Source organism: Acinonyx jubatus, chromosome A3, assembly GCF_027475565.1.
Source record: "Acinonyx jubatus isolate Ajub_Pintada_27869175 chromosome A3, VMU_Ajub_asm_v1.0, whole genome shotgun sequence".
Taxonomy (NCBI): domain Eukaryota; kingdom Metazoa; phylum Chordata; class Mammalia; order Carnivora; family Felidae; genus Acinonyx; species Acinonyx jubatus.
In genome coordinates this window covers 109,117,047-109,128,768 of record NC_069388.1, presented here as the reverse complement: position 1 = coordinate 109,128,768, position 11,722 = coordinate 109,117,047, and the positions used below count along the sequence as shown (strand labels likewise).

The window sequence follows — 11,722 nt, the reverse complement described above, 5'->3', positions numbered from 1 at the left end:
AATCTTTTTTGCAAATGCTTAGGGAACCTGTATGAGGAGTCATTTGGACTTAGTGGTCAAGAAACAGAGCTTCGAAGTTAGGCAAACCTGGATTCTAATTTCAACCAGACCAATTGCGCACTTTATAACTTTCTATAGGTTATACAAAGTACTTAAGTTACTTCTCCAAGCCTCAAGTTTCCCATCCATACACAGCAATGGGAATATCCACTTCATAGCTTTGCTGATGGGATTAAATGTGTGCCTGACCATACAGTTTAGCATAGAATTCCTTCACAATAAATGGTAGTTACTAAGATTAGTATAATAAATTATTAAAGAGCTGTCATCTGCATATACCCGGTTTATATTTGCTCCACAAGTTTGTTTAAAATTAAAAGCATTTCCTGAGGGACTCCTGGGTGGCTCAGTCAGTCCAACAGCGTCAGCTCAGGTCGTGCCCTCAGGGCTTGTGAGTTCTAACCCCACGTTCCTTCAGGCTCCGTGCTAACAGCTCACAGCCTAGAGCCTGCTTTGGATTCTTTGTCTCCCTCTCTGCCCCGCCCCCGCTCACACACTCTGGGTGTGTGTGTGTGTGTGTGTGTGTCAAATAAATCTTAAAATCTTTAGTAAATAAACATTAAAAAAATTTAAAGGCATTTTTTGAAATACTAAACATGCTGAAATTTGCTACATTTGCTAAATGTATATTTTAACCCAGTCTCACTTGGATAATGCAAATTTAAAAGTTCATTCATTTTTTAATTTTGCATTGTTATGGAAAAAATATTGCACTACAGAAGCAGAGAGTTCAGAAGTCTCAGAAGTTAGTGAGAGACGTAGGGAGCTGGTGAGAATAGTAGCAGCTCAGAATAGTCCAGCCTTGGCCATACTGAGGGCACATTCATTTGGAGGCAATTATGTTTTCTCTCATTTTGTTGTACTTTTTCACGCTGCCATCCCCGGAAGTGTAAAGAGCTAATAAGGTTTTTTAAATGGCTGGTGCTGGTACGTCGCCAAATATTTAGGGGCCAAGGGTCTTTAATCACCTAAGCGCTTTTCAATGAATACTGATGTGACAAAGGTTCATATTTGATTCCAAAGTGACTTTATGCTAAGTAATGGTTTGCTAAAGAATTTGAAAGTGTAGCTACTCCCAATTAAAAAGTATCCATCTTCTTCTGTGTCAGAGTTGTTACCAGACATGTCACCAGGTCACGGAGACTCTGCGGACACACGTAGTAAATATAAGCACGTCTGTGTGCACTTGTGCAGCCGTGGAAGGAAATTATTTCAGATTTGTCTTATAAATAGAAGTGAATTTCCCTTGAAGGTCTCTTAAGACACAGCTCGTGGAACTGATCAAAATACAACATTTTGAGAACTGAATACACATACACCAGAGTAATCTCAGTTAGCTAATTACCAGTGCTGGAAATAGGTGTTTTGTTGCAGCAAAACGAATCCCAACAAGGCTTGTGTAGATCTCTAATTTTGCTAGAGGGCACATCTATATTTCAGATATTCATAAGTATTTCTTCTACCATTAGAACTTCTTTATTATTGCAAAAGCTAATGTAAACCTAAGAAGCTCGGTGAGCATTAATGTATAAAATTACCATCCTCTCACATGGACTTATCACTGCCATCATTATTCTAACTAGAAGCATGCTAGAACAGTTTGAAAGCCGAAAGAGAATAATCAGTGATTTAAATCACCGGTCTTATTACCTATTAACAGAAACCACCAACAGAAGTTGATTTTTAGGAGAATCAGAACAGCTGGAAAGAAAGATAAGGGGGAAGAAACTTGTGTTGAAATCCTATTTTCACTGAGCCCTTCTGTGAAGTTTAATGAGGAGGATGCTGTACCCTATAAAGGCGTTTTAATTTCACTTTCATAAGGGTGGAAGAAAGCATTTACGATGCCATTTCTTTAACAAACACTGTATTTATGATAAATATGAAATTCAGCCAGTGTTGCCAAGAAATCATTCACACAGGTGATGCATTACTGTTGTGTTAATCAAAGTTAAGACACTTTAATTGTCTTGGCTAATAATGGATTTGAATTATCTTGAATCACATACCTGTTGCATATTTCCCAGCTAATTATTGCTTTGATAATTACAGCATAGAAAGTTTCTCCCCTCATATCCCCACACACATGTAAACAAAACACAGACGTAAGAATATAAACATACACACCAAAGCACACTATAGCTAAAAAGTTTGGTTTTGCTGTTTACAGAGGAATCCGGTAGCTTTTGAAATGAATTCTCGTTAAGAAGGCATGTATTTAAACTACCCAACTGGCAATCCAATTGTGAGCACTGACTATCAAGAAAGTGGTCACCTTGTTTAGTCTGCTTAAAATTTCTAACTATTAAGGGAAAAAGCCAGGTAAGTGAGGTTTGGCTAGTTGACACCGATAAAATCTGTATCTTTGTTGTTGCTTTCTAAAGTTCATTTACTTATTTTGAGAGCGAGCACAAGCCGGGGAGGGGCAGAGAACAGGGAGAGAGAATCCCAAGCAGGCTCCGCACTGCCAGTGTAGAGCCCAATGTGGGTCTGGATCCCAGGAAGTGTGAGATCATGACCTGAGCTGAAATCAAGAGTCAGACACTTAACCAACTGAACCACCCAGGTGCCCCAAGAAAAATGTTTTTATTTCATTCGATGTAATATATGAATTTCATAGACTTAAAACATCCTTGACAACATTTTTAGCACTGCAGAAGGTACTAAAGTTCCCAGCCCTTAACAGCCTCGTACCTGTTGAGGGAGGAAAAAAACAAAAATGAATGCAATATTTGAAGCACAATAAAAACTGTAATATTCAGGTACCAAAATGATTGCAAATGTCTCGCAACTGGAAACAAGAAAGGTCACCATTGGGTAAAACTGAGTATTTAAAAGTCTGTAAGAAGAAAGCTGTGTTCAAACAGTTCCTTGACTATTCAGGATTAGAAAGTGATAAAGGATGACCTACTTCCTTCCCTCAAAAATTTTAGAATATCTTTCATTTTCCCATAAATGTATATTCACAATATTAACATAAACCTGAATCGATATACCCTTGACATTTGAAAAAGATATACTGGAGGACTTTCAATCCTTGATTCACAAATGCTGCACTATCCTAAGAATTTCCCCATAAACTAAAGTAAAATTGATTATTTTAAGTTGCCCTTTCTGACTCTTAATGAGATTTACTATATAGAGAAGAAAACTCTGGGAGATGCTGCTGGGTGTAGAAGAGGGACTAGATCCTTAGCTCAAAGAGAATGAGACCATTCACACAGTGACCTCAGTGACATCTCAACTGACCTTTGGGAGTGCTTGAGAATTCCAGAAATCTCTAAGTCCTCAGAGTTTACTGAATAACCCCAAGTGAGGAGACTTCTGGGCACACCTGAATCATCTTTAGAGCTTTTTAAAAAGAAATGCAGGGGCACCTGGGGGGCTTAGTGGGTTAAGCATCTGCCTTCAGCTCAGGTCATGATCTCATGGTTCTTGAGTTTGACCCCTACATCGGGCTCTGTGCTGACAACTCCAAGCCTGAAGCCTGCTTTGAATTCTGTGTCTCTCCCTCTCTCTCTCTGCCCCTCCCCTCACTTCTCTCTCTCTCTCTCTCTCTCTCTCTCTCTCTCTCTCTCTCTCTCGAAATTAAGAAACCTATGATAAATAAATAATAAATAAATAAAATGACAAATGCTTTTACTCCCTTCTGGACATTTTGGGGAAGACCAAGGCATCTGCATTTTTTTTTTAAATTTCTTATAGGATTCTGATGTTCACCTACTGGAACCACCTACTATAAAAAGTTACCTGAGCAAAATGTTTCAGTAAGTCATATTAAAAACATGTGAGTAATTAACTCCACTCTGACATATCAGAATTTCCTCCCATAAATATTTCTGAAATATGAAAAACTTTTTAACATAAGTTACTTGGTTATCAAAAAAAGGACAGTAAAATATCAAATGCTTATCAAAGAAAATGCCTGTGAATAAAATTCCAGAAACTTCAGAATTACGAAGTCTTCTGTGAAGAACATGATTTCAGTCTTTAAGAACTATTTAGGGTATACTCTAATGCAGTGTTGTAGAAATTGTACTTTAGAGAGATAATGCAGCTTTATATTTCCATTTATTCATCATCTGTAATCATATAATGAACAAAATTTGCTCACAGAAGAGACTTTCAAAAGAATAAAATAACTTGGGGGAAATTGTAAGTTTATCCCTTTATGCTAACCTCTTTTAAAGAACCAAATTGTTTCTCCTTATATAATATTATTGAAGTTGACCTGTTATGCCCAACTCCTGCCACTCTTAATGACACTCCTATTCCCTCTGTGCTTATGTTTACAGAGGAATGCTCTGTACAGTCGCTTTATAAAAACCATGCTCCTGATTCTCTGAAAAATGAAAAATCTTTCATTGGAAAATACTAGTGCAAGAAATTTCTCAAAAAGCTACACAATTTTAATCAAAAGTAAAATAGACACTTTCTTGGAAGGAAACATTGAATATTTAAATATGTCAATTCTTCACATATTAATGAAGGGCATTAATAAAATTCAAAAATATCTCATGAACATTTTTTTATTAAATTGGTATATTAGTTCCCTATGGCTGCTGTAATTAATTACCACAAACTTGTTTAAAAGAACATATATTGATTCTTACACAGTTGGAGAGGTAGAAGTCCAAAATCCGTTTGACTGGGCTGAACTCAAGGTGTTGGCAAGACCTTGTCCCTTGAGAGGATCTAGGGAAGAGTTGCTGTTTCCAGCTTCCAGAGCCGTGTTCCTTGAGTTCCATGGCTCATGGCCCCTTGCTTTATCTTCAAAGCCAGGAGCAGAAATCTTCAAATTTTTCTCTGCTCCAGCATCACATGGCTTTCTTCTCTATAGTCAAATCTCCCTCTGCCTCCCAGTTAAGCTCTTGCGACGACCTCCAGAGCTTGCCTAGATAATCCAGAAGGACCCTTCTCCAGGCCCTTGATTTCATTATATCTGCAAAGACCCTTTTTCTGTATAAGGTAGCATTCACTGATTACAAGGATTAGGGCCTGGATATCTTTGAGGGACGTTATCCAGCTAACCAGAGTGGACAAGATGGCTCTTTATCTGCAAGTATGAACAAGTAATAATAAGTGAAAATTTTTTGAGAAAGGAAAGCTGAGAGGGGAAAATCATCCTACTAGATATTTAAGAATGATTGAAACCTAGAGTAGTTATAGAAAAAAAGGCACCAGTGTTAAGTTTCCACCTGGCCATCCTGTATACATGATGAGAACAGGATGTGTGGTAAAACATCATAAACCAATGAGGAGGAAATAGATTTTTTTGGAAAATACAGAGTTATTTTCTATTTTTAAAAAAAGACAAATTAGAATATATCCTATGATACCATACCTTAGGATATATTTTAGAAGACCTAAAGAGTTTAATCACAAGTGGCAAAAAAGTAAACCATGTCCAAGAAAAATGTTATTTAACTGATTCAGTCATTTGTAAGGACCTTCTAAATACATAGGAAGTGAAAAGACCATAAAAAGTCCAGTCAGTTTGACTGTACAGAAATTCCAAAGGCCTATCCACCAAAAATATAAACATTTAGGGATGCCTGGGTGGTTTAGTAGGTTAAGCATCTGACTCTTGATTTGGGCTCAGGTCATGATCTCACAGTTTGTGAGTTCAAACTCCACATCAGGGTCTGCACTGACAGTTCAGAGACTTCTTGGGATTCTCTCTCTCTCTCTCTCTCTCTCTCTCTCTCTCTCTCTCTCTCTCTCTCTGCCCCTCCCTCACTAATTCTGTGTCTCTGTCTCGCTTTCCGCTCTCACTCTCACTCTTCTCTCTCGCTGTCGCTCTCGCTCTTCTCTCTCGCTAACTCTCTTCTGTCTCTCTTTCTCTGTCTCTCAAAAAACAAACTTAAAAAAAAGTTAAAATATAGACAAATGTAAAAATCAAGCAATTGGGAAAATATCTGCAATAATGTTATGGACAACTGGCTAATATTAATATAAAATTGACTTTATAAACATAAAACCAAAATAAGAAAGTGAGCAAAAGCCCACTGATAGAAGAAATACAAGTATCTAATAAACATACAAATATGATTACTTCTGATTAAGCAAGTTAATGCAAGTTAAATAAGAAATGTTATTTGTTGCAGGGGTGCCTGGGTAGTTCAGTTGGTTAAGCGTCTGACATCGGCTCAGGTCATGATCTCACAGTTTGTGAGTTCAAGCCCTGTGTAGGGCTCTGTGCTCACAGCGTAGAGCCTGGAGCCTGCTTCAGATTCTGTATCTCTCTCTGCCCCTCCCTGGCTCACACTCTGTCTCTCTCTCTCTCTCTCTCTCTCTCTCTCTCTCAAAAATAAACATTAAAAAATTTTTTAAGAAATGTTATTTGTTGCCTATAAAATGGCATTATTGATGAAGAATAAAGTTCGTTGTTCTTCACTGTATGTAAGAGGTATTTTCAAACACTGTCACAAGAATATGTTATTATAATTTCTCCAGAAAGAAATTTGGCAATAGGTAGCCAGTCTTTAATCCTGTAAATCCACCTTCCCATAGTGCATCCTAAAAAAATAATCAAAGATGTAAATGGAGACATCTGTACAAACATATTCATAGCAATGCTTCTTAAAATAGGTTTTAAAGCATGAAGATACATAGTAAGAGTTAAATAAGTAGTTAAATAAATGATCCATGTGACCAAATAATATACAAACATTAAAAGCTAGGTCATAACCACATTTTTAATGACCTGAAAAATGTCCACAGTAAAATGGTAGCTTATTAAAGCAAAATTCTAAATGAATACATGTATTCAAACACAGATGCATACTACATACAGTTCTCAGAGTATTTCTGGGCAAATCTTACGTGGACAAGCGAGTGGCATTCAATAAATAATAAAATTTAATGACAAAGTGCAAGTATTAGCTGTGAAGGAGCAGAGAGACCAGCAATAGGAGATAGCTGGGGATGAAGGTAGTCTCCTTAGATAGGGCAGTCATGAAAGGACTCTGTGAGGTGGTGACTTTGAACCTGAGACAGGAAGGAAGGAAGGAAGGAAGGAAGGAAGGAAGGAAGGAAGGAAGAAAAGACCCAGAAAGGAGCCTATTCAACAATATCCTGGGCAGAAGGACCAGTGTCTGGAAAGGCTCTGTGGAGGGGAAAGCGCTTAGTAGGTTCAAAGCTTTGAAAAGAGACTAATGGGGTCGGGAGATAGGGGGTAAGTGGCCCAGTGGCTTGGGATGTGGTTGATAGAAGTGTTCACGTGGCATAGCCATTGAGGTCACTGTGGTATTCTACCTAATATTAATATCTCCACGTTATTTATGTAATAAGCCATTGTAAAGATTCATATTCTTCACCTAAAATCAAGATTGGGCAATACTCTCCATGTTAAACAAAAATCTCATTTAATTTTTACTATTTCCCCTTTCATGAGTGAAGAAACCAGGGCTCTGGCAGTACCAGTAGGTAGTAGTGTGTGGCAGACTGGGATCTGAACAGGGGCCATGACAATTCCAAGCCTGTGTGTTAGCCATTCTTTTATACTGCTTTTCTGGAACGTTACTCATTAACACATAACTTAGATATTGCGAATTTGTGGAAAAAAGGATAAATACTAAACTTGAGTTGTAAGATGACTGAGTACTAGGGATGTGATGTACGACATGATGACTACAGTTAGCTCTGCCATGTGCTAGGACAGTTGTTAAGAGATTGACTCCTGAGTCTCCATCCCAAGGAGATATTTTTTTTTCTTTTTTCTTTCCTTCTTGTATCTGTATGAGAAGGTGAATGCTGGTTGAACCTATCATGGTGATTATTTCAGAATAGATGTAAATTGAACCCCTGTGCTACAGGCCTTCAACTTACATAGTGATGTATGTTGGTATTCCTCCATAAAAATGGAAAACAATAAAACAAAAACACTGAAAAAGGTGAGGGTAGGGATGAGTACTGGTCTTCACACAGCCATTTACTAATTATGTAATCTTAAACTACGTACCTCTGCACCTCACTTTTCTTGTCTCTAAAATAGGACTGATCACACAGTCCTTTCTACTGTACAAACTATTATCAGACAATATATGCAGTTGTTCTTTGCAAATCGTGTGTGTAGGACACCATGATATACCTCTGAAAGCAACTAAATCTACTCAGCATCTGGTCACTATACAAGAAAGCTCATAGACGAAACAGCAGGCATGAAATAATATAAAAACTCAAGAAGTAAGTTTACAATAATAATTCTAAAGATGTACTTCAAAGTACAGAGCGCCATTAAATCAATTGTAACATTTCTGTTATTACCACATTATATGACCATAATGAACATAATAAATACCTGGCATTTACAGAGTTTCTTTCATCTAAATATTCCCATAGAGCTCAATCAACTTTATGTACAAATTGATTATGAGCTATATACAGGTGATACAGAGCAGGCAGCATAAATCACACTAACAACAACGCAGATCTCTCTCCTTTACACCAATTCCTTTTATCCAAGCTTACTAATTGGTGCAAGAACAAGAGCCAAATATTTTTTCAAGGAAGGAAAATGGAAGGTAATTCTAAGAAGCCTCTCATCAATGGCCTGGTCTAGCAAAAGGACGTGGAAAATAGAGTGAACCATTTGATAATACAGTTATCCTCATTTGCATTTTATGCTTAAGGCAGGGATATACTTTTAGAAGAGAGGTGAGCTTTATAAATCCTCTGTATGTGAGAGAAAACATGGTAACTCTCTTCATGGCTGGTTATGACAGAGCCGGTCTGTGTCTCCTGGCACTTTCCCAGACTAGGAGAATCAGATGCCCATACTCTCATGCCTTCATGGTTTTATCTTCCAAAGGGCAGTTCCAGTTCTCACCTCTTAATCTCCATAAAACAGTACATAAACCCCAGGAGCGATCAATAGCTGCTTAATGATATTAGCAGCTGGCAAATATGCAGGCACTGTCCAATACCACAGCCACTGGCCACATGTGGCTGCTGAGCACTTGAATACGGCTTTGTGATTCAGAGCCTGAATTGTTTATTGCATTTTAGTTAACATAAATTTAAACTTTAAAACTCTCCAAAATGTAATTGGGTTTGAAACAACCTGGGTACGTGAATCTACTTTCTCAGCAGTGAATTAAATGAAATCTCCGTAGAGGTCAAATATTTCTGATAAAAATTTAGCATCCAAGTTGAGATGTGATGACAGCAATTGATACACACAAGATCCGAAAGACTTTGTAGGAAAAATAATGGGAATTATCTCATTCATAACTTTTATACTGGTTAAGAGCTAAATTGATAATGTTTTAGATACCTTGGGCTAAATAAAACCTATTAAGTCTTCTTTCTTTTTTATTATGGATATTAAAAAAATTTTAAGTACTTACAAGATAGATCCACCTTATATTTCTATTGGACAACTGTTTCAACATTTGAATTTCTGCTTCCACCTTTTTTGCACTTCCTCTTGATGGCAGCAGTCACTGAGATAACTCAAGGAGCTCTTGACCCAGCTGAAGAAGTACAACATAGATTTCTAATGTTGATTTGAATTGTGGAATGCAGTCCTTCCATCTTTTCCTTGCTGTCCCATTCTGACTGTAACTGAGCCCATCCTTCAGACATCCAGCCCTTTACCTTCTCCCATTTTTTGGCCCTTCCTGGCCACCATCCATTCCTTCAGCTCTCCTGACTAGCATTTTCCACCCCTAAATTCTTGCTCATGAGTCCCAGTAACTCACCCAGTAATCCACCCACTTAATTGAATGCCCCACAGGAACAGTTGAAACCTTTTTAGTTCTTTCCAGCTTCTTAAACTTTTACCCACATCAACAGTTTTAGAGAAATTTAAGGTCAATGGATCTCTCAGCTCCCTTTCAGCCTCAAAGATTTTCTGAGTCATCCCTTTCTGCCTCTTCTCCCTGTTTGTTCTGCCTCATTCCAATCCAGTGACTCTCTTTACTCATATTTGGGACTGAATCTCTTTCCCCAACCTACGTCACCTCAGCCTCTCATACCTTCCTCTCTGCCCATCTGCTGAGTACCTTTCCCCACCTCTTCAGATAGAGAACTTTTAGTAACTCCTGGACTCTGAGTTAGAGCAGGGAGAGTTAAGCAGTAGGCTCTTCTGGCTTCTGTGAGGCAAATCCCCTCTCCAGGCTTCCAGGAGAGTCACATATCCCCATTCTCTCGTTCAAGGCTGACTCCGTTCAGTCACGTTGACTAGTAAATTAGTGAGCCACCTGGTTTCACAATGACATGATTTCTAATTTAGTATGGATTTTGACCAAAATCAGAATGAGGTGACAAGACTGTAATACCTGGATAATGTCAGAACACCAGCTTGGAGTCATGTGCTTTTGCTGAACTCCAAACATCTCCCTCCTTTGTTCTCTTTCTTTACTCTCTCCAGGCTCCTGCTGGAACTACATCATGCCACACTTCCTGTCATTATCATGTCATCATAGTATGGGGAGTGGCTAGTGCCCAGGCTCACTTGTTGAGCCCCTCCTTGGTCTTGCCTTGAAGATAACCCTGTTGCTAGTTGGTTTCCCTCCAAGTGTGTGCACACCATATGTGACCCAAACTGCTGTGATCAAAACTACTTAAGGAGCCTAATATCCTTTTCCGGCAGAGCTCTCTGATGCCGGTTGATGTTAAATCAGCCTGTCTGTTTTCCGCCATTCTTATCCTTTGGGTCTGTTTTTTGCCAGAGGTCTAGTTTCATTGGCTTATATTGGCTTCTTTCTACAGCATGATTATTATTAATTTAATGTGTAGTTCATTCTCTGTGATGATTCTTTCATTCCTTCTCCTTCACCTACAAGTGAGTCTGCAGTTGTTTTCTTTCATCAAAATGTTGAGCAAAGCGCTAAGCTCCTATTGTGCCCTTGGTAGATATGTGTGGGCTGAATGAGTAAAATGACAAAACAGAAAAGAAAAATACAGACAAAATGTATTCCAAGAATCGGCCCATTCCTTCTTCCTCCTCAAGCTCCTGTCCCATTTTCTCCCTTTCGTTAACTCCTTGGCCTCATGCAATCTGAGTTCCACCCTCTATGTCCTCTAGGGAAATTATTTTTCTAGATCATTCGTATCTGCCTGATTTGCAATTTCAAGTCTTCACATTCTTTTTCTACTCATTCTGTCTGCTGTTCATAACTCTCTTGACCTCCTTGGTAGAGCATTCTCCTAGTGTCATCATTGGACTTAGTCTTTTTCTCCAGCCAGACTCTCTATAAGTATCTGTAAAGGTTCTAGTCTCTTTCTTTGCCTTTCCTTCCCCATGACTTAATTGCCACTGTAGTAATGATTCCCAAACATGCTCCTTACTCCTGAGGCATCTTTAATTACCCATGGGACATCATTTCATAGATGACTTATAGGTGTTTGAAATTTTAATATGTGTACCACCAAACACGCCATCTTCTTCCACTAGTTATTCTACTCCTCTCTACCCCATATTTCCTCTGTTACATTCTGTATCTCAATAAATAGAATCACCATCCCCCAGTATGTCAAGCTCAAAACTTTGGAGACATCTTCAAGAACTTTACCTTTGTATTAAAGATACACTCCCATGCAAGTGATACCAAATCCTGTCCATTGGCTCCTGGGGTATCTCTCACCAACCAGTCCTTCAATCTGGTCTCCTTGCCATTGTCCTGGGTCTAGTAGTCATAGGTTTGTCAGTAGCATT

The 11,722-nt window shown here is 38.4% G+C and overlaps 1 long non-coding RNA gene across 1 annotated transcript; it reads right to left on the bottom strand.

The window, feature by feature from the left end:
• Positions 1-4,617: 4,617 nt before the first annotated feature.
• LOC128311372 (uncharacterized) lies at positions 4,618-10,470 on the bottom strand. Its single transcript, XR_008289771.1, has 3 exons — positions 10,344-10,470; positions 9,411-9,536; positions 4,618-5,116 (listed from the first exon to the last, which is right to left on the bottom strand). It is a non-coding gene; the product is annotated as an uncharacterized LOC128311372 (long non-coding RNA).
• Between the last annotated feature and the right edge of the window lie 1,252 nt (positions 10,471-11,722).